Source organism: Marmota flaviventris, chromosome 7 (genome assembly GCF_047511675.1).
Source record: "Marmota flaviventris isolate mMarFla1 chromosome 7, mMarFla1.hap1, whole genome shotgun sequence".
NCBI classification, from domain to species: Eukaryota; Metazoa; Chordata; class Mammalia; order Rodentia; family Sciuridae; genus Marmota; species Marmota flaviventris.
The window spans coordinates 23,939,504-23,964,826 of NC_092504.1; positions in this window are offsets into that span (position 1 = coordinate 23,939,504).

Genomic DNA, 25,323 nt, shown 5'->3' on the forward strand with positions numbered 1-25,323 from the left:
TAGCCCACAGTGAAGAATGACTTGGTTTTAAAATCCATGTGCTGGGAACCTGACTGATTCTGAAATATTTGCATTTGAAAGGGTAGAGACTCTTCATAGAAACTGTCAGTAGCTCAATGCAGCCTATTAGTGCACATTTTATACTAAAGAAAGGAGCATTGTGGCTGGGAATTCTCTCTTTTTCCCCAGCCAGAGAGATGCACTTTCCTTATCACAGTTTGATGAGGCTGGGGTTAGTTGGCTCATTGCCTATTCCTCCAGTGCAGAACATTCTCTCCATGCACATTTTGTCTTATAATATATAAGAAGTCCATATCCATACACAGTAAGGCAGTCCATTTACTGTTCAATCAATACAACTGTTCACATAGCTAAATAAACATGTTTATTATTTTATCAAAATTGCATTATCATCATTAAAACTCTCCCACAATATTTTTTCTAAATGCCTGGCTAGACAAAATATGATCTTATACTTTCCTTAGGAAGTTAAAAATCTAACTAAAATTATAAACTTTGAAAGTACAGTTCATTACTATATATATAGATGAACTATTTATTTTTAAAGTTAGTATATGCTTTTATATAATCTTATCATTAATGTTTTAATGATTTTGCTTTTTTATTTTTTGTAATTAGTTACACATGATAGTACAATGACCTTGACATATCATACATCTGAAATCATTAATATTTTTAATGAAAGCATTGCTATATCACTAAAACTTACTGAGTTCTGCTAAGCAAATTTAAGTAGTTTATTCAAAATTATGATTATTACTGTGCCCTATAGCAAAGTCTAGAAATATCCAGAAGATGGGATTCCTTTTTTTAGTCATAGATAGATATAATATCTTTATTTTATTTATTTATTCTTATGTATTGCTGAGGATTGAACCCAGTGCCTCACACATGCAAGGCAAGCACTCTTCTACTGAACTACAACCCCAGCCCAGATGGTATTCCTTTACACATGAAAATTAACTATTATATAAGGCACCCTGTTACAAATATATTTCTCTAGAAACTTTCAGTTTAAGTGAGCTAAGGTAATTCTGAGAAAGAATTGCTCAGAGTAGATTAAACTGAAGGTAGAATACTGCAGAGACTACATGGGATTTAAACCAGTCCTTGAAGAATACATAGTAATTGAAAACAAGTTTTTAAAAAGAAAATAACATGTAGAATTCCCAAGCCTTAAAAAAAGATCATGTTTGTACAATAAAACAGTCTTGAAGACATTACTAGATGAAGCAAATATTTCAGAATAAGGGAATTTGGCATCAAGAAGTAAAAAATTGACAGTTGTGCTGGGCAGAGTGGCACATAACTTTAATCCCAGAAACTGGGAGGCTGAGGCAGGAACATAGCAAGTTCAAAGCCAAGAACTTAGTGAGGCCCTAAGCAACTTAGTGTGACTCTGCCTCAAAATGAAAATAAATAAATAAAAAGGGTTGGGGCTGTGGTTCAATGGATAAGCACTCTTGGATTCAATCCCTGGTACCAAAAAAAAAAAAAAAAAGCAAATTGGAAGTTTCTAGTTTCTAGCATTCACTGTGCTATCTCATATATCTGTGTGGAATGGAGCATGTACTAAGTTGATAAACTGATTCCAAGAAGCCATATGGACATTTTGTGACCCAAGACCAATTCCATGAAAGAAGTTTGAATAGATAAATGGCCTAAGTAGAATTTTTTTAAGGCAAAGATTTCGAGACTCAAAAAAATTGCTTTATTTCTGAATTTGTGGGATTATTAGATATTCAATAAATATTGAAATCTGTTTGGTATTCTGAAAGATATTGAGGAATTAAAGGTAAGTAGAATATGGTACTACCTTCTAAGTACTGTATATTCTAATAGGAGATGACAGTACATGGACAGACAGACGGACGGACGGATGGATGGAGTGGTGGATAAATACATTCAGAGATACATTAAATACACAGTGACTAACAGTTTAACAGAATAAAGAAAGTATTTATAAAAGAGTAGGTTCTTTACTCTACTACTCCCAGAAACAGAGACTTGAAGAACAAATTCCTAGGAGCAATTCCTATTCCATGAAATCATTCTGGTTGCTTACTACCACCGCTGATTTGGACTGTTGCACACACTAAGTGGATGGGCTATGTTGGGCCACCTTGTAATTACTTTGCTATAGTGGCCAGTCTCTGTTCATTCTTTTCTGCATTTCAAAGTAGAGGTGCGAATTTATTCCCTTATTCACTAAGTAAAGCTAACATAAGACCACATTCTTTTTCATTCTTTCCCAGAGGCCTGAGAATAGTAGAGGGAAATACAAAATAGTAAATACAAACATGGAACTGATGGTTAGCAGATTTTCATTTCAAATCCCAGTTAATATGCTTTCTGCTGAATATTTTCCTCTTTGGTTCTCCCAGACACCTATGTTTCTCAAATGCCTCAACTTTCAAAAAAAAAAAAAATTAGCTTTATTCTCTGTATTGTTATTTTATTCCTCCAATCCCATTTGTTTTTATTGCCAGTAAAAGTGAAAATACTAAGTTCTCACAATAGAGTGAGCTTTTTTCAGGGTAGCCTAAGGGTTAATAGTTCAGGCAAAGAAGCCAAATTGCTTGGGCTTCTCTCTTACCTCTTCCACTTACCACTTGGATGTTATTTGGGAATTTACTTAACCTTTCTACGACTGTTTTATCACACAAAATGGGGTCAGCAATATTATCTTTCTCATAAAGTGGCTAAGAGAACAATCATAAAAGCTTAAGGGTGCCTTATAAATAATACTCAATAGATATTAAAATATCATTATGATTAAAATGTGGCATGTTTCATATCTAGATCTGATGAATAATTATTAAATCATCCTTTCTGGTTAAGATTTTCAAAAGCAACGATTTAGAACCTACCTTACATTTGCTTAACTTAAGGGTCCATCTGAGAATAAATTTCTGCCATAAAATACATATAGCACCTTAACTTCAGTAGCTAAGGCTGGAAACTTACTAGTATCCAATATTTACAGTGCTGCCTCTTGATTTGCTTTTTAATCCAAAGGGTGTTTTGCAGACTCTCCTTTCCATTAGAGAAGTGGCCAGGCTAAAATCTGGGGATACTCAGAAGACTGCAAAGTTGGAATTGTTAACAGAGGTGTAATGACCTTTAAAAGTTAGTCTTCATGCACAAAATTTGTTGACTAACTAAAGTGCATAAAAACAACATGCTTCTCCATAAAGTTTTATTAAAGAATTTATATTGCATTCATTACAATTAGGAATCCAAAGTTGAATATTCTCTACATCTGGAACCAAGATGTCAAATGATGCCCAACCAAAAAGTCATCAAACAGGATGAGGTACTGTTCACGGTCCTCACCTGCTTCAAATATCCACTCAGCCCTGCCCAGAAACCCTGTTAGAAATCTGAGACTCTCTCACCTTGTTATCAAACATGCAGACACTCTCTCTGAAAATTTCCAATCCTCGGGTGCTTCACCTTCCCTCACTCTAATATATGACCTAAAATCATAATTTTTGGAGAAAACAGACATCAAATAGGAAATATCTCATTGATTAAGATGAAAAATATAAATCTAACAACATCTACACATTTCTGTCTTCCATTTATATTGTTAAAACACATATGCAGCTGTTCATTTTAAGGCTAATATCCAGTTGTGTTTTAGGTATCATTCTGTTCTCATTTTTCTAATTTTACAATGTCTGGCACATAAATAAAGAACTTTTTTTCTTTTCTTTGTATAAAAGTTCCTCTTGTCAAAGTTTTTTCCAATGGTTCTTTGATGAACTCTCTCCTACTATAAAAAAAAAAAAAAAAACCCTTTGAGTATATGAGAATTCCCAGCACTACTGCCCTCTTTCCCTACCTCTTCCCCGGTTTTGCAAAGTTTAGTTGTACTTATTCTATTTCCACATTCCCCACTGATTCTTCAAGACATTTAATGTGACTTCTTGCCTACCACTTGAAATACATTCTTCTTGACTTTTTTTTTGTATTTATTCTTTCTTTAAAAACTTTCTATAGAATTGCAATTATCTGTGATTTAAATATTCTGCATGCTTTTCTTCTAAAACCATCCATCCTTGTTTTATTTACTGGGTGAACAAAAATCTTTCAATTGATATTGTAGTATTAACTCTTCCTATGTCTTATTTAAAGAGTTTGGGTAAACTATATTTTTATATATAAGTTTTTTTTATAAAAAAGAAAACTGAACTTATTGCTCATTATAGTAAGGGAGACACAGTCTCTGAGCAGAAAAGACTATTTCTTTCCCATTGGGTTTGAGGGCAGCATGGAGTCCAGGGATCCAAGGTTTAAAGGATTGACATCATTTGTACAAGCATGATTACTCAGGTGAAAGATTCTTGTTAATTTGGTCGCTGCCACTTTGGTTACCTTCACTGATTGGACGTCTTTATTTAAATTCATTTTTAATTTGTTCTTTTTAGATATACATGACAGTGGAGTGTATTTTGACATATTATAGATACATGTAGTATAACTTACTTGTGGTTGTACATGATAGGGAGTTTCACTGGTGATATATTCACATGCGAACATAGGAAAGTTATGTCCAATCCATTCTCTTTCTTCTTCCCACCCTCCCTCCCTTCTCTTCATTCCTCTTTGTCTAATCCACTCCCTTCTATTCCTGTCTCCTTCACCCTTTATTTTGTGTTAGCATCCACATATCAGAAAGAAGATTTGACCTTTGGGTTTTGGGGATTGGCTTATTTTGCCTAGCATAATAGTCTCCAGATTCATCTATTTACTTGTGAAAGTCATAAAGGCATTCTTTATATGGTTGAGTAATATTCCAGTGTGTATATATGCCACATTGTCTTTATCCATTCATCAGTTGAAAGGCATACAGGTTGGAACAATAGCTTAGCTATTATGAATTGGGCTGTTATAAATATTGATGTGACTGTATCATTGTAGTATGCTGATTTTAAGACTTTGGGATATATACTGAGATGTAGGATAAATTCATAGTTTCTCTTACGTAAAATTTTGACTATATTCTTTTGATATAATTTAAAAATTATATTCTCTATGACCCTCGTAGTTAGTTCCACATTTACATGTGTTTCTTTTTATATTTTGAGCAATCTGGATAGTTGTTTATTTTATTGTTCTTTTTAAGTTTCAGCTTCTGACTGTGAATACTCTGTTTCATGTTTGATTATTACTTACTGCTCTTATCTTTATTTTTACTTCCTTTTAATTTCTTTGGGTTTATCTTGCTACTTTTTTTCTAATTTTTTAAGAGACATGTCAATTTCATTGATATGCAACTTTTCCTTCTTTCATAGTACAAGGACTTGGTTCAGATTTGATATGGAGTAGTTTCATTATTGTTTGATTCCTGCTAAATTTTTTGTATGTTTCCATTCTTGAAGTATTAGTTATTTGGAAGGGTAATAGACAATTTCTAACTATGTTTGGTATTTTTAAAATATTTATTTTATTTCCAATTTAATAAATTTATGATAATTGTCTAATTTTCCATCTCATTAATTATTACAAGCTTGATTGGATTTGCATTGGAATTTATCTCAAGGTCAATTTTTATAAATATAATGTATACTTGAAAATAATAAGCCCTTTATTTTTTGTATTCAGAGTTAAAATAAAATTTTGGCTTTTAGAGAACAAACTTATTCAGGGTGTTCCCTGTTTTGACTAAGTTCGATTTTGGGATTTCTCAGTATTAGAAATGAGTTCTCCCAGTAGAAGCTAAAGTTCTGCCTACAAGCATCAACTTTTCTTTATATATTGTATCTATATTGTTAGATCCAAAAACATAGCATAGCTCTGTATTCTTCATAGGAATTTAAAGCATTTATCTCAAATGATGACTTTTGCCTTAACTTTTATTTTGTTTCATAGTAAAAATAATAATTCAACAGAATTGTCTTGTTTGATGACCCTACTTTTTTTTCTCAATCTCCTTAGGCCTTCAATCTTTAAATGAATTTCTAGAGAAATATATGTAGATGGATATTTTAAAGAATAAATTTGATAATCCCTACTAGTACTTCGTTCAATGCATTCTGCACTATTACTATGACATCTTGTACTTTTTTTTTCATTCATAAAAAAACAGTTTAAGTTAATTGGCATGTTTTTTCATTTTTCCCATTTGATTTTTGATGTTAAATTATTCACTGATACATTTTAATGGCAATGTCTATATATCTCTCACAAACAATACTTATCTTTAGTCGATTTTAACTGTGACCATAAAGCATCCAACAATGCCAAGCATTAACATTTTCATTGTCAAATATTTCAGCTTTATATCAGTGTTTTAAAACCTTATTTTCCTTACTTATTAACAATTTTAAAATGCTCATCATATACAAAGCACTAACTTAAACATTTTAAATTATATTTTAATCTTAAAATAGCCTTACTGCCACTCATTATGTTTCAATATTTTTGTTTTATTGTTTTCATGTTTATCATTTTGTTTACTGTTTAGTTCTAATATACTTTTTTCTTCTTATTTAATAATTTGCTCCTAAAATTCTTCCTTTAAAGTTCTGCTAGTGAGAGTGCATTCCTGATAAATTTCCCTCAATTTGTTGTTCTTCCTTTTTTCTTGAATTATGACTTACATATATTAAAAATATCATACACTGACAAGTATTTAATGCCTCCCTTTATTAATTTTTGCACACTTTTCTACTGTGTTCAAAAGAAGTCATCTCTTTGAATCATTTTTCTTATTTTTATGTTTTTTCTTTGGGTATAATCTTTTGTTTCACTTAGCTTTAAGGATATTCTCTCGGTTTTTGAGAATTTTGAAATTTACCAAAGTTTTCTTATATGTGGATTTACATTTATTTTGTCATGTTTTTGTTTTATCACCTTTTCTAAATCTCAGCCTATCTGTGTTTCATCTGTTCTGAAAAATTCTAATAAGTTATCCTTTTGAAAATTCCCATTTAAATACCCTCTAGATTTCTCCTTCTGGAATTCCAAATAAATATATCTTTTACTTTTATGCTTTACTTCTATATCTATAATTATCCCTCTTTCGTGTTTTTTTTCTTTTTTGTGTTGTGAAATTATGTATATGATATGCTATGTGTTTTTGACCATTCTAACTTGAGCTATTTATACTGCTGAGCACATTTAGTGATGTTTTAATTGAAATATTTCCACTTTACATTTCCAGAAGTTTCATTTGGCTCTTTTCTAAGGTCACCTGTTCAGCCTCTCAGTTCCCTTGTCACCTTCTTATGTTATCAACTTCCTCTTTTAATTTGTCAAACATTTCATGCATTATTTGATAATCTGTAATCATTCCCATGTCTTTTGCCCTTTATGGTTTAATAGTGCATTCAGGATTTTTTGTTTGTTTGTTTTGCTATCATTTGTTGTGGCTTGTTTCCTAATGTGGGATGGAATTTGAGATTATGTTTTGTGAGAATTTTGAGAGCTTTATTTCTGTGTTTTTTCCCAAAAAGAATTTTCACAGATGCTATATATTGTCCTAAGATGCTTGTGACTGACCACATTCAATAGAACTATTTGGCTGGGGTTTTCTAGGCTCCAAAACAAGTGAACATTAAAACTCCTTGCATAAAGGGTAGTATGACTCTGGTTACTGATTCTCTGCAGAGTTTGTTTTCCCAGCAATAGCAGAAAGTGGCAAGGGCAAGGGCAATAACCATCCTTATCTGCCTTTTCTGGAAAGTAGTTTTCTTTCTTTTTTTTTCCTTTTTTTTAAGAGAGAGAGAGAGAGAGAGAGAGAGAGAGAGAGAGAGAGAGAGAGAGAAAGTTTTAATATTTATTTATTTTTCAGTTTTCAGTGGACACAACATCTTTATTTTATTTTTATGTGGTGCTGAGGATCGAACCCAGCACCCTCGCGCATGCCAGGCAAGCGCATTACCGCTTGAGCCACATCCCCAGCTCCTGGAAAGTAGTTTTCTATGTTTGTCTTTATATATTCCTATTTGTTCTCAGTGGGCATAATCATTTGGTGGCCTAGTCTCTCTATGATTGTACATCAGTTAAACAATGACTTTTGCTTATTATTGAACCACCAATATTCTACAATGTTTCTATAACATCATAAATGCTCATTAAAATCATACATCTATACATTATTTATGTATAGGGAAGCATTTTCTGTGGCAGCTGCAGGTACCTTAATACAAGATCATTATTTCCATTAAAACAATAAATATTTATCTCAATACCATCACACCATTTACCACCAGCCTGAAGCTGTGCCTCCTTCACCAACACAGCTGTTAAAACACAGAGCTTTACATTCATAGAAAACGAATTCCCTCACAGCACTGCTATCTTTAAGCTTGTTAGGTCTCTTTAATTTAGCTCCTGGCAATAGTCTTACTTTCTTCTGGACTCAGTTATACACATTGTTGAAAAAATGCTTACCAATCTTACCCAATTATTTTAGTGTGTGTGTGTGTGTGTGTGTGTGTATGGCAGGTTGCTATAATTAGCAATATCCTCTACATCTTTATATCCAATGGATATTTGATTCATACATTAGCTATGCAACTTACCTTTCAGCATAACTGAATACTATGTAAGCCCCTCCTTCAAAATGCCTTCTTTACTTGCCTTGAATTACTTGCCACACTCCCATTTTTCTCCTATCCAGTTACTTGCTCTTTCTGATTCCATTAATTTGCACTTTACTTCACCTACAGTTTTTCTGAGTGTTGCTGCCACTTCCATTATGAATAATTACCAACAGAGACATCTTTTTAAAGCACAAATCTGATGATCTTCCCCAGTGTTATATAATCAGTGATTATCAGTTCTCAAAGAAGAAAAATACATATGATTAGCATGGTCTACAAATGTCTTAGAGAAGGTCTATTCCCATCTCTCTCCTGTAGCAGGATTGCTTTGCCCCTTCCTGTCTGCCCTGAACTCCCTTAGTTCTCCATATTCACTAGACTGCCTCCTTACATAGGACTTGTACATAACATTTCCCCCTTGCTAACACCCTCTTTCTACTTCATTGCAATTAAGGAATGCCTACTCATTCTTCAGAACTCAGTTCAGCCTTCTCAGAGTTTTCACTGATTGCTTTGAATACCTCAAAAAAAGTGACAAAAGAACCCCAAATTAAGAGTCTTTAATTGACTCTTACTAATCCATTGAACAAATATTATTGAAAACTTACTATGTGTTGGAAACTATTCTATATGTAGGAATATATCCAACAGTAAAGAAAATAGAGTAAGCCTTTTTCTATGTAGTTGGGTAGGCAATAAGAAGCAGATGATAAATAAACATTTATGTATCATTCAAAAAATACTCAGTGGACAAAGGATCCTTCCTTAACTCTAACCACAGTTCTAATTTCAAATTTATCTCTGTTCATGTACATCAGTTAAACAATGACTTTTGCTTATTATTGAACCACCAATATTCTACAATGTTTCTATAACAACATAAATGCTCATTAAAATCATACATCTATATATTATTTATGTATAAGGAAGCATTTTCTGTGGCAGCTTCAGGTAGTTTAATACAAGATAATTCTTTCCATTAAAACAATAAATATTTATAGTTTGTCTTAGGTAGAATCCATTGTTCCAGGTTTCATATACCATCATGAGGATTGCATTTTCCTGGGTCAAGAAGTCAACAATAAACAGATTAACAAAAATAAATCCTCAGAGACATTGTAGCAATTCTACACTTTTCAACAAGGACTCATTACTTACTAATCATACAACATGGATAGAGTAATTTTAAGCTCTCCAGAAATCATATTGCTTTTGACATTAAAATAATATTACCTTGCATTGCAACATATTATTTCAGAGGCAAGGTTAGAGCTCATATTCTTTAACATTCAAATTAAGTCACTTTGTCCCCACAGTGTGTTGTTATTCCTCATGTAATTCAACTCAAGGTAATCATATTTAACAAATAGGATTGCTCTAGGTTGAAATTCCCATTACATGAGCAAAATATCTTGAACAGCACAGTGTGTGATATACAGTATCAGCTCCCTTCACACAGGTGCATGAGTGTTTGAGTGACTCAAATTTTCTCTTCCTCTTCTGGGGGTGAGGGCAGTTGATTTTGAACATGCTCCATTTTTCTGGCATTTGTCCATAGGAAAAGGAATAAGAGTAGTATGGTAAAAGATGTTGTAGGATGTAGGTGCCAATATATGGCTGAATAATTGTAAAGGCTTTCCGTCTTGTGTTTTTCATGATTGCTGTCCTCTTTAATGATTTCAGTTGCCTGTGATATTTCATTACATATTCTTCATGAATTATCTACTGAATTTGGAATAAATCAATATTTATTCTGCTCCCCTATGTGAGACCAACAGAAATGTGCCAAAAGAACCCCAAACTAAGAAGGAAATAAATAATACGGTTTTTTTAAGGAAAAAAAAAAGCAAAGTAATTGAATAAACTCTTAAAATCTAACTGCCAGAAACAATGATTTTTAGAAGTCAACAGCAAAGTACCTCCTGATCCTAGTCTCCTCTCTCCTTTAAGGAGAGCAGCACACTTTGAAGAAAAGAAAAATCCTAAAAGATTCATTAAAAACTTTTAACTTCATAAGCAAAGCAAAGAACAAAAATGAGGGTGGAACAAAAGATAGAAAAGTGAAAAGACAAAGGAAGTTTTGGGATCATTCTACAGCATTGAGAAGATGGGGTGAAAATATATGAATTTTATTTCTCAACCATTTCTTAACTGTGAGGAGAGTATAAAGGGACTTGAGTTAGAACAGGAATCATTAATCTGAGAACCTGACATAAAGCAGCTGGCTAAATATAAGACAGAAGAAATAAAGAATGATCAATCAAAAAGGGACCCTTTGATCCAAGAATCTTTACAGTGACCCTGACTCCTGCTGGGTGATATACTCAGCCTAAAAAAATAAAATAATGTATGTCCAGAGAGCCTTTCTGCCCTCCTAGGCCTTCGGAAAACACTGGAATTCAACAGGGTGCAGGGAAACTGCTCTCTGATTTTACCCCTCTGGTTCCACTGAAACACTGGATTAACTGAGGGCCCATAAATGAGAATTGTGCAGCCACCCAGCCTAAACACTAAAGCAATGATTTAAACAGAGAGAAAGGGAAAAAGGCTCTAAAAATGGCCTGATTCATCTTATAGTTTTATAGATGACAAGAGAGGAGAAATGAAAATCACCCATATCTGGGATCATTTCCACAGCATAATATTTGGATATTAAAGTTAATAAATTGAGAAATAGGGTTAATTATTTGATTTAGTATTACAGAAATAATAATTATGACCCAAAAGAGATTTTAAAACTTGTAGATATCCAAAGAGATTCTGAGTATCTTTTTAAACATATATAAATCACCATATATCACACAGTAACTTGATTGTACATACATGTACCTATAGAATAGGTATGAACATATTAAAACAACAAACGTGTCACATGTGTAAACTATACATATACATATATATGAATATATATAGTTTATATATAATAACAGGACACAATTAAAATTTGTCTATTATATCTACATATACTAAATAAAAAAGAAATGAGACTCATATTTCAGGTTGAAAACACAAATTATATGTAGTGTCTAAGGTCCAAGGACAGCATCCTCATTCAAAGACACTACACACTTACTGGAATAACAGGAGAGTCCTGGCCCAGGAAATGACCTCATCAAAACAGGAGCCTCCAGAACACAGCAGCTGGTATGAAACGGACCTACAAGGGGCCAATTCACACAGCAGCTCCTGCTGAGCTAAAAATTGGGGAGGGGCCAAAAGAGTGTTTCAAGTGCAAGGCAGTGAGCTACCTAACCCATGCAGTAAACCTCCTCTCAAGTTCAAATGTAATCATATAATACTTATTTTGTAAGAAGTTATATAGCATCAAAATATTTGAGATAAAACCTCTAGAAATATAAGCAGAATATTATGGTAACAAAATTGAGATTTTTGTCTAAATTGTCTCAATCCAAGGGAGGAAAAATTAACCATACGAAACATGGTAGAAAGGATCCAAATTATATAATTAAAATAGTTGTGTGTACATGCACACACACACACACATATATACACACACACACACACACACACATATACATTTTAAGCAAAGGGAGAACTTTAGAATAGAACTTCTTTAAATGAACTTATGAGTTAGGCTCTGGAGAGAAACTGGATCTCAATAAATTTCTATAGAGAAAAATAATACTAGAATAGAATGAATATTAGCCTTGACTGTTTTTCTTTCTTTTTTTATGATCAACAGACTTTATTTTTTGAGTAGTTTTAGTTATGCATGAAAACTGACTCAAAAAGATAGAAACTTCCTCTATACCCCATATTTCCCTGGCCAATTTTCCTTGTTACTAACATATTGCATTAGTTTATATGTTTATTACAAATGAGCTGATATTGATGCTTTGCTGACCTCCAAAGTTTTCATCAAGGTTTAATTAAAATAGTTGTGTGTACATTCTGTGGGTTTTGATACATGTATAATGATTTGTATCTCAATATTATGGTATCATTTAGAATAGTTTCACTGCCCTGAATCTCCCCTGTCCCCCACCTATTCAACTACCTCCCATGTCCCAACTCCTAGCTCCTGGCAACCACCTATCTTTTTACTGTCCCTGAAGCTTTGCCTTTTCCAGAAAGCCATAGAGTTAGAATAACACATGTAGCCCTCTCAGATTGATATTGTCTACTTAACAAAACTCACTTAAGTTTCCTGCATACCTTTCCATGATTTGAGAGCTCATGTCATTTATCACTGATTAATATTTCATGACAGCAATGTTCCAGATTTTATGTATTGATTGCTTCCAAATTTTTGCAGCTATGCATAAAAATCTATAAACATCCACATGAAAACTTTTGTGTGGAAATAAGTTCTAAACTCATTTGGGTAAATACCCAGGGGCCCAACTACTGGATAAAATGGTAAGTTTTTAATTTTGTAAGCAACGGACAACTCTTTTCCAAAGTGGCTGTTTCACTGTGCATTTCTAAGTGGAATGAATGTGAGTCCTTCTTGCTCCATGTCTTTGTCAGCATTCAGTGTTGTCAGTTTTTTGGTTTCAGCCATTCTAATAAGTATATAATAGTATTGCATGATTGATGATTGTTTTAATTTACATTTCCCTGGTAACATTTGCAGAATCTTTTCAAATGCTTATTTGCACTTGTGTATCTTCTTTGGTGAGGTGTCTACTCAGATCTCTGGTTTGTTTTTAGTTGAATTGTGGTTTCTTATGTTTTAGTTTTTTATGTTGTTTAACAAATCATCACAACATAAAAGCCCAATCACTTAATACAACACATATTTATTATCTTTCAGTTTTTGTGTGTCAAAATTTTTTAAAAAAAAACATAACAGGAACTTCTAACAATACTCCTTATGTTATTGGAGAGGAATACAATTTCAAAAAAAAAATCGTCAAAATAATTTATCTGGATGGACCCAAAGTAATAAGAGATTTCCTTGAGAGAGAAAATTGAGGGTCAGATTCAAAGAAGGTGATATGATAGCAAAAGCAGAGTTTGTAATGATGGGAAGCATAAACCAAGAGACCCAGGCAGTTCCTAGAAGCTAAAAAGGCAAAAAAAAAAAAAAAAAAGTTTTCTCTTACGTAGAATAATAAATCTGTGTTTTTTTAAGCTACTGAATTTGTGCTAATTTTTCCAACAACAACAGGAGACCAACACACCCTCCCATGTAAAAGTTATTCAGCACTATTACATGGTTCATAGAAACACAAAGACAAGAATATTAAAATCAAGACTTTTAAATTTTTTCCATTATTTTTAAGAACACATTTGGGGCCTTATGTCTTCAGAGCTTCCAATATTCTTACCTAGGTTTATAAAAAGATAATCTGGAAATGATACTGAAGCATGCCATCAAGAAATAAAAAGTAGGGGGATCCAACATGGCGGCCGGCAAGGAAGCAGCACTTTCAGTATCTCCACATTAACCGGATTAGAAACACCCATTAAAACAGCTACATTCTACCTACTGAGGAACTTCTAGCAAAATTCCACTGAAAGGAGACCTGCCAGGAAGTAGTAAGTTATATTAGAGGTGACAGTTGGCCCCAGACAAGTGAATCTTGGCCAGCCACGCGGGCGCAGAGGTCTAATCCCGCAGCCACCGCCCAACCGGCTCTGCAAGCGCCCCCGGCGGCCCGGGGCAGCGAGAAGGGTCCCCGCCTGGCCCGGCAGACGGCTCCCGCCATCCTGGCTCTCCTGGCGGCCCCGCTCGCTCTGTGATCGGCCACCCCGCCCGCCCGGCTCTTAGCCACGAGGCCACTGCCTACCAGGTTCTACAAGCGGCCCCCGGCGGCCGGCGCGGCGAGAAGGGTCCCCGCCTGGCCTGGCAGACAGCCTGTGCCCTCCCAGCTCTGCTAACGCCCCGCCCACACGGCTAACGGGCCCCCCGCCCTCCCAGCTCTGCTGGCGCCCAGCCCGCGGCCAGCGCCCCAGGCTCTGCAGGCGGCCCCCAGCGGCCCTGCGCAGCGAGAAGGGTCTCCGCCCGGCAGACGGCCTGTGCCCTCCCAGCTCTGCTAACGGCCCCACCCCCACTGCGAACGGCCCCGCCCACCCGGCAAACGGCTCCCCCCCTGAGACGACGTGAAGGAAATCTAACCAAGCCTTTATGAAATAGCGAACTGGGAACTAAAACCAGAGATTGGGTCAGACCAGAGACAAGCCAGTTCCACCCCTCCCTTCGGACACTCCAGCAAGGAGGCAGGGGCCCGCCATTGCAGAGAGGGGAAGTCACCAAAGTTCGGCCAAAGAGATTCCTTCCCAGCGGAATCTACTTTAGCAGGTGTGTGACTCCCACCCGCATCAGATACAAACAACCGGGAAACTTCAAAATCTCTCCGTGGGCGTGACTGTAAGGGCCAAAGGACTCTCGACCCCCAACTCCCAATACTGCCAGTGACGTGGGCGTGACTGTAGGGGCGGAGGGAAGCAGAGAAGACTCCCCACCCCCAACTCCCCCAACAGCCAACTGAGAGGGCGTGACAGTAGGGGCGGAGGGAAACAGAGGACACTCCAGACCCCCAACTCCTCCTACCGCCAGCGGAGTGGTCGTGATTGTAGGGGCTGAGGGAAGCAGATGGGATCCTCGATCCCCAACTCCCATTACCACCAGTGGCGACACCAATGGTCTTAGCCGCCAGACTCCGAAGGTGTGCCCACCAAAGGGGTCCGGAAAAATTAAACTATTGACTCCCAGAACACAGCTCCACAGCACTGGGGCTTAGATGAATGACAGAGAGAGTGCTCAGTCATTAGGGAAATAGAGCACCCAGAGGGGCTGAAAGTGTAGCCAAATCCTTGGAGAACCTCCTCCGGTGCACAGGACCTGGCTGGCTGGCAGGAGGAAGGGGAGGAGGGGCTGTAGAAGTGAAACGGCTCTGGACCAACAGGATTGAGAGACTCCCAGGAGCCACCTTACAGGGATTGCTGTCGACACATTGAGGGCAAATCTCAGCCGGAGGGCACAGCTTTGCCTACGGGAAGAGAAGAAAATGGATCTCTAAGACCTAATTTTATTTCTTATTTTATTTTATTTTTTCTCTCCCTTTTTCCCTCTTTCTCTCCCCTTCCAAGTTTTATTGTTCTTTCCACTCTCCTCTATGCTATCTAACTCCCCCTCCTTCTTTCTTTTCAAGAGCACCTTCCTTCCCCTTCCCCCCAACTTTCATCCCAAGCATTACGTCTTCCATTTCGTGTAACTGTCTAAATGCAAACAGGTGAATGTTTCTAGGCCGTCTATAGTGCTCCTAAATACCTAGCTACTACCAACACCCTGATCCAATTGACGGTTAGCATCCCCCTTCAGTAGAGCAATCTTCTAAAGTAGCCAAGACATACTAACCCTTATACCTTCATAGCACCTATCATAAAGTCCTAAGAACAAAAAACAAATCACTATATGCACACAAAATCCGGAAGCCCTTTATAAACTGAATGAATCAGCTCTAAAGTACAATAAAGCCCAACATCTATAGGCATAATCTCCCACCACAAAGGAGAAACAACAGATATAAACAAAGCCAAAACAAATGTATAGGAGAAAGCAGTTACAAAGCAGTCAAACAGAGCTGGAAAGTAACATGAACAACATGAAAAAAAACAGGGAAAAAAGGAGTACAGATAATGCAGGACAACTTAAATCTACAGGAGGACCTAGAAGCATCAGAAACATGGACAGGGAAAGAAATCAAGGCATACCTAACTCAGATGGAACGGAATTTTAGAGAAGACATGAGACAGCAAATCCAAGAATTGAAAGTATATTTTGAAAACCAATTAAACAAACAAATTCAAACTGCAAAGAACGAGCTTTACCAGGAGATAGAGATCTTAAAAAAAAAACCAAACAGTGATTTTAGAAATGCAAGAAACCATAAACCAGATTAAAAATGCTAACGAGAATATTACAAATAGACTAGATCAAGTAGAAGTCAGAACATCAGATAATGAAGACAAAGTTTATCAACTTGAAAAGAATATAGTCAATACTGAAAAGATGCTTAAATCTCATGAGCAATCTATCCAAGAGATATGGGATCTCATCAAAAAACCAAATTTGAGAGTCATTGGGATAGAAGAAGGCACAGAGATTCAAGCCAAAGGAATGGACAACCTATTGAATGAAATAATCCTAGAAAACTTCCCAGAGATGAAAGATGGAATGGATTGCCAAATCCTGGAAGCCTACAGGACCCCAAACATCCAAAACTGTAATAGGCCAACTCCAAGACATATAATTATGAAGATAGCCAACATACAGAACAAGGAGAGAATATTAAAAGCTACAAGGGAAAGGAGGCAGATTACATTCAGAGGTAAACCAATTAGGTTAACGGCTGATTTTTCATCACAGACTTTGAAAGTGAGAAGATCCTGGAACAATGTATTTCAAATGCTGAAAAATAATGGATTCCAACCAAGAATACTGTATCCAGCAAAATTAAGCTTCAGATTTGACAATGAAATTAAAATCTTTCACAATAAACAAAAGCTAAAAGATTTCGCAGCCAGAAAACCAGCACTGCAAAGCATTTTGGGCAAAATTCTACAAGAAGAGGAATGGAAAAACAGTGCCCAAAACCAACAGCGGGAGGTATCTCAGTAAAGGGGGAGGAAAACAACCAAAAAGTAAAAACTAGCCAAACTAAAATAAATAAATAAATAAACATGACTGGAAGTACAAATCATATTTCAATTGTAACCTTAAATGTTAATGGACTAAACTCACCAATCAAGAGACACAGGCTGGTAACCTGGATCAAAAAAAAAATCCAACAATATGCTGCCTTCAGGAGACTCATATGATAGGAAAAGACATACACAGGCTGAAGGTGAAAGGTTGGGAAAAATCATACCACTCACATGGCCCTCGGAAGCAAGCAGGAGTGGCCATACTCATCGAATAAAATCAACTTCAAACCTAAGTTAATCAAAAGGGATAAAGAAGGACACTATATCCTGTTAAAAGGAACTATTCACCAACAAGACATAACAATTATCAATTTATATGCACCAAATAATGGTGCAGCAACGTTCATAAAACAAACTCTCCTCAAGTTCAAGAGTCAAATTGACCACAACACAATAATTATGGGTGACTTCAACACACCGCTCTCGCCATTAGACAGATCCTCCAGACAAAAGCTGAATAAAGAAACTATAGAACTCAACGACACAATCAATAACCTAGACTTAACCGACATATATAGAATATATCAACCATCATCAAGTGGATACACGTTCTTCTCAGCAGCACATGGATCGTACTCAAAGATAGATCATATATTATGCCATAGGGCAACTCTTAGTAAATATAAAGGAGTGGAGATAATAATATGCACCATATCTGATCATAATGGAATGAAACTGGAAATCAATGAAAAAAGAAGGAAGGAAAAATCCTGCATCACATGGAAAATAAACAATATGTTACTGAATGATCAATGGGTTACAGAAGACATAAAGGAGGAAATCAAAAAATTCTTAGAGATAAACGACAATTCAGACACAACATACCGGAATCTATGGGACACAATGAAAGCAGTTTTAAGAGGGAAATTCATTTCCTGGAGTTCATTCCTCAAAAAAAGAAAAAAACAACAAATAAACGAACTCACACTACATCTCAAAACCCTAGAAAAGGAAGAGCAAAACAACAACAAATATAGCAGAAGACAAGAAATAAGTAAAATCAGAGCGGAAATCAACGAAATTGAAACAAAAAAAACCATTGAAAAAATTGATAAAAATAAAAGTTGGTTCTTTGAAAAAATAAATAAGATCGATAGACCCTTAGCCATGCTAACGAAGAGAAGAAGAGAGAAAACTCAAATCACTAATATACGGGATGAAAAAGGCAATATCACAACAGACACTACAGAAATACAGAAGATAATTAGAAAGTATTTTGAAACCCTATATTCTAATAAAATAGAAGACAGTGAAGACATCGATAAATTTCTTAAGTCATATGAGCTGCCCAGATTGAGTCAGGAAGACACACACAATTTAAACAGACCAATAACAAAGGAAGAAATAGAAGAAGCCATCAAAAGACTACCAACCAAAAAAAGCCCTGGACCAGATGGGTATACAGCGGAGTTTTACAAAACCTTCAAAGAAGAATTAATACCAATACTTTTCAAGCTATTTCAAGAAATAGAAAAAGAAGGAGCTCTTCCAAATTCATTCTATGAGGCCAACATCACCCTGATCCCGAAACCAGACAAAGACACTTCAAAGAAAGAAAACTACAGACCAATATCTCTAATGAACATAGATGCAAAAATTCTCAATAAAATCCTGGCGAATCAAATACAAAAGCATATCAAAAAAATTGTGCACCATGATCAAGTAGGATTCATCCCTGGGATGCAAGGTTGGTTCAATATACGGAAATCAATAAATATTATTCACCACATCAATAGACTTAAAGATAAGAACCATATGATCGTCTCGATAGATGCAGAAAAAGCATTCGACAAAGTACAGCATCCTTTCATGTTCAAAACACTAGAAAAACTGGGGATAACAGGAACTTACCTCAACATTATAAAAGCTATATATGCTAAGCCTCAGGCTAGCATCATTCTAAATGGAGAAAAACTGAAGGCATTCCCGCTAAAATCTGGAACAAGACAGGGATGCCCTCTCTCACCACTTCTATTTAATTTAGTCCTTGAAATACTAGCCAGAGCAATTAGACAGACAAAAGAAATTAAAGGCATAAAAATAGGAAAAGAAGAACTTAAAATATCACTATTTGCGGACGATATGATCCTATACTTAGAAGACCCAAAAGGGTCTACAAAGAAACTACTAGAACTAATAAATGAATTCAGCAAAGTGGCAGGATATAAAATCAACACGCATAAATCAAAGGCATTCCTGTATATCAGTAACAAATCTTCTGAAATGGAAATGAGGAAAACCACCCCATTCACAATATCCTCAAAAAAAATAAAATACTTGGGTATCAACCTAACAAAAGAGGTGAAAGATTTATACAATGAAAACTACAGAACCCTAAAGAGAGAGATAGAAGAAGATCTTAGAAGATGGAAAAATGTACCCTGCTCATGGATAGGCAGAACCAACATCATCAAAATGGCGATATTACCCAAAGTTCTCTACAGGTTCAATGCAATGCCAATCAAAATCCCAACCGCATTTCTGGTAGAAATAGATAAAGCTATCATGAAATTCATATGGAAAAACAAAAGACCCAGAATAGCAAAAGCAATTCTAAGCAGGAAGCGTGAATCAGGAGGTATAGCGATACCAGATTTCAAACTGTACTACAGAGCAATAGTAACAAAAACAGCATGGTACTGGTACCAAAACAGGCAGGTGGATCAATGGTACAGAATAGAGGACACAGAGACCAATCCACAAAATTACAACTTTCTTATATTTGATAAAGGCGCTAAAAGCATGCAATGGAGAAAGGATAGCATCTTCAACAAACGATGCTGGGAAAACTGGAAATCCATATGCAACAAAATGAAGCTGAACCCCTTTCTCTCGCCATGCACAAAAGTAAATTCAAAATGGATCAAGGACCTAGATATCAAATCAGAGACTCTGCACCTGATAGAAGAAAAAGTTGGCTCCGATCTACACATTGTGGGGTCAGGCTCCAAATTCCTCAATAGGACACCCATAGCACAAAAGTTAATAACTAGAATCAACAAATGGGACTTACTCAAACTAAAAAGTTTTTTCTCAGCAAGAGAAACAATAAGAGAGGTAAATAGGGAACCTACATCCTGGGAACAAATCTTTACTCCTCACACTTCAGATAGAGCCCTAATATCCAGAATATACAAAGAACTCAAAAAATTAAACAACAAGATAACAAACAACCCTATCAACAAATGGGCGAAGGACCTGAACAGACACTTCTCAGAGGAGGACATACAATCTATCAATAAGTACATGAAAAAATGCTCACCATCTCTAGCAGTCAGAGAAATGCAAATCAAAACCACCCTAAGATACCATCTCACTCCAGTAAGATTGGCAGCCATTATGAAGTCAAGCAACAATAAGTGCTGGCGAGGATGTGGGGAAAAGGGTACACTTGTACATTGCTGGTGAAACTGCAAACTGGTGCGGCCAATATGGAAAGCAGTATGGAGATTCCTAGGAAAGCTGGGAATGGAACCACCATTTGACCCAGCTATCGCCCTTCTCGGTCTATTCCCTGAGGACCTTAAAAGAGCATACTATAGGGATACTGCCACATCAATGATCATGGCAGCACAATTCACAATAGCTAGACTTTGGAATCAACCCAGATGCCCTTCAATAGATGAATGGATTAAAAAACTGTGGCATTTATACACAATGGAGTATTACGCAGCACTAAAAAATGACAAAATCATGGATTTTGCAGGGAAATGGATGGCATTAGAGCAGATTATGCTAAGTGAAGCTAGCCAATCCTTAAAAAACAAATGCCAAATGTCTTCTTTGATATAAAGAGAGCAACTAAGATCAGAACAGGGAAGAAGAGCATGAGGAAAAGATTGACATTAAACAGAGACGAGTGGGGGGAGAGAAAGGGAGAGAGAAGGGAAACTATGGAAATGGAAGGAGACCCTCATTGTTACACAAAATTACATATAAGAGTTTGTGAGGGGAAAGGGGGAAAAAAAAACAAGGGAGAGAATTAAACAACAGCAGATGGGGTAGAGAGGGAAGATGAGAGGGAAGGGGAGGGGGCATAGTAGGGGATAGGAAAGGTAGCAGAATACAACAGTCACTAATATGGTATTATGTAAAAAGGTGGATGTGTAACCGATGTGATTCTGCAACTTGTATTTGGGGTAAAAAATGGGAGTTCATAACCCACTTGAATCAAATGTATGGAAGATGATATGTCATGAGCTTTGTAATGTTTTGAACAACCAATTAAAAAAAAAAGAAATAAAAAGTACACTACTGAACTATAAAATATAGGAACACTCCAGAACACCCTCACCCACATCAGCAAAACTGCTCCCTTTGAAACTTTCCCCTTCCAGTTTGCTTTCGTAGCTCATTTTAATCATTATATTTAGCTTGAATAAAAATGATAAGGGAAGCAAATGAGTATAATTAACTTCCAGCCCTGCCAACTATAAATGTGGTTCATTACCTGCTCTTTTGAAAACACAAAGTCACGAGTTTGGATTTGGTAACATTTGTCTCCACCAAGATAAGTAAATTTCATTGTAAATAGGTAGAAATATTTTTAGTCTACATCAGAAATGTGGTTGTTTAGAAGCATTCTTCTCCAAAACCTATGATCAAGGAGAACTTAGAGAATTTTTTTCTCTCTGCTGGTTCGAGAAGGCAATGTGCAGAAACAACACACTGACTTGGTGAAGTGGGAGAAAGGGAAAGTGTATAGTTCTCATATTTTTTTGCAAAAATCATTCAACTAATTACTCTTTGATGGCATAAAAGAAACTCTACCTTTGGGGTGAAGTCAAACATTTTAAAATTATGAATAACAATTTCTGAGTGACCAAAAATGTTCTATAAAAAGTTCTATTTAAGAATTAACTAGTTTTCAGTGATTGTTATTGCTTGTTTTTATAATTTGTGCTTCCGTTCTATATTTAAAGGTGTGACAGGTGATGAGAAAGTGGTTCCATCTTCGGAGTCACATAAAGTGTCTTAAATAAGCAAAAAACTGAAGATAGGCATGGACTAATTTATAAAGTTGGCACCCTTTGCTGATGGTATGATTTTATACATAGAAGATCCTCAAAGTTCCACCAGAAAACTTCTAGAATTAGTAAATAAATTCAGCAAAATAGCAGGATATAAAATAAACACCCATAAGTCAAAGGCATTTCTGTATATCAGTAACAAATCCTCAGAAAAGGAAACGAGTAAAACTACCCCATTTTCAATAGCCTCAAAAAAATAAAATACTTAGTAATCAACTTAATAAAAAAGGTGAAAGATCTATATAATGAAAATTACAGTACCCTAAAGAAAGAAATCAAAGAAGACCTTAAAAAATGGAAAGATCTACCTTACTCTTGGGTAGGCAGAATTAATAACATCAAAATGACCACACTTCCAAAAGCATTACATAGATTTAATGCAGTCTGGATCAAAATTCCAATGACATTCCTCATTGAAATAGAAAAAGCAACCATGAAATTCATCTAGAAAAATAAGAGACCCAGAATAGCTAAAGCAATCCTTAGCAGGAAGAGTGAAGCAGGTGGTATCACTATACCAGACCTTAAACTATACAACAGAGCAATAGTAACAAAAACAGCATAGTATTGGCATCAAAACAGACTGGTAGACCAATGGTACATAATAGAAGACAGAGAGACTAACCCACAAAACTACAATTATCTTATATTAGACAAAGGTGTCAAGAACATGCATTGGAGAAAAGGTAGCCTCTTCAACAAATGGTGCTGGGAAAACTGGAAATCCATATGCAATAAAATGAAATTAAACCTCTATCTCTCACCATCCACAAAACTCAACTAAAAATGGATCAAGGGACTTAGGAATAAAACCAGATACCCTGTGTCTAATAAAAGAAACAGTAGGCCCTAATCTCCATCATGTGGGATTTGACCCAAACTTCCTTAATAAGACCCCTGTAGCACAAAAATTAAAACCCAGAATCAATAAATGGGATGGACTCAAACTTAAGGTTTTTTTTCTCAGCAAAAGTAACAATCAGTGAGGTGAATAGAGAGCCTACATCTAGGGAGCAAATTTTTAACCCTCACACATCAGATAGATCACTAATTTCTAGGGTATATAAAGAACTCAAAAAGCTAAGCACTCAAAAAGCTAATTGGCCCAAGGACCTGAACAGACACTTCTCAGAAGATGATGTACAATCAATCAACAAATATATGAAAAAATGTTCATCATCACTAACAATTAGAGAAATGCAAATATAAACTACTCTAAAATTTCATCTCACTCCAGTCAGAATGACAGCTATTTATGAAGACAAACAACAATAACTGTTGACAAGGATGTGGGGATAAAGGTACACTCATATATTGCTGGTGAGACTGCAAATTGTTGCAGCCAATATGGAAAGCAGTATGGAGATTTCTTGGAAAAATGGGAATGAAACCACCATTTGACCCAGCTATTCCTCTCCTCAGTCTATACCCAAAGGACTTAAAAACAGCATACTACAGGGACACAGCCACATCAATGTTTATAGCAGCACAATTCACAGTAGCTAAACTGTGGAGCCAACCTAGATTCCCTTCAGTAGATGAATGGATAAAAACAATGTAGAATATTACTCAGTAATAAAAGAGAATAAAATAAAAATAGAATAAATTCATGACATTTGCAGGTAAATGGATGGCGTTAGATAATGCTAAGGGAAGTTAGCCAAACCCCCAAAAAACAAATCCTGAATGTTTTCTTTGATATAAGGAGGCTTATTTATAGTGGGATAGGAAGAGGGAGCATGGGAGGAATAGATGAACTCTAGATAGGACAGAGGGTTGGAGGGGCCTGGAGGGGGCATGGATTTATTAATGATGGGGAAATGTGATGATCATTATTATTCAAAGTACATGTATCAAGACACAAATTGGTGTAAATATACTTTGTATACAACCAAAGATATGAAAAATTGTGCTCTACATGTGTAATAAGAACTATAATGCATTCCACTGTCATATATAAATAAAAAAATTAAAAATAAAATTAAAAAAAATAAAGACCCACACCATTGTGTCACAAGTTACTTCTGTATTTTTACACCCAAAAAAGAATGTACCTTCTTCTTGTTTCACTTAGGGTTTGTCAAGCAATTTGTCTAAAAATAGCGCTGACTCTTTCAATCAAGATGGCTTTGTGAACTCATGACTATCCCTCTTCTCCTTCAAAATCAATATATCTGAAAATTAAATGAAAAAGGATTAACATTATCCCAGAAAAAGAATCTCTGTGGCTCTAACAAAGAAGAACCACATGGAGGAATAACCTCAGGCAAATGGCAGGGCTACCAGATTGGAGTCCAGAATGCGGTAAAGGCAGATATGAGTCTGAGTCCTACAAGTCTCCGCAAGCATGGAAAATGTTTTAGCTATACACAACACAGGAAAATAGCTGTCAAGAACAGATGTTTCATCTGCATGTTTTTATTACAATAGTTAGGATAGTGTTTGTGTCATGATTTTATATAATCTTAAGAAATCTTTGCTTACCCTAAGATTAAACAGACTGAGTCCTCTAATCTGATATTAAAGAAAACTGCTAAGTATGAATAGCTTCCCTCTTTTCTTATTTTAAAAGAAATACACTCAGTATACCACCATTTAGTATGAAATTATCTCTAAACTTCCATAGACACTGTTTTATTTTCCTTGGGCCGCCTTAACAAAATGCTGGGTGGCTTAAACAACAGACAATTATTTTCTCAAAGGTCTGGATGTCTGAAGTACTAAACTAAACTGCCATTAGGATTGGTTTCTGGTGAAGCCTCTCTTTTTGGCTTGTAAATGACAACCTTCTCTGTATTTTTACATCAACTTTTCTATGTGAGTGTGCAGAAACAGAAATAGAGTCTGGTGTTCTCTCTCTTTATAAGGACACCAGTCTTATTGGATTAGGGTCCCATCCTTAAGAACTCATCTAACCTTAATGACCTTCCTAAAAGAGCTGTCTTCAAAATATTTTCACGTTGGGGGTTAGAACTTCAACATATGATTTTGAAAGGGAAATAATTCCATGTATAAAATATGCCCTTTAATAAAAACATTTA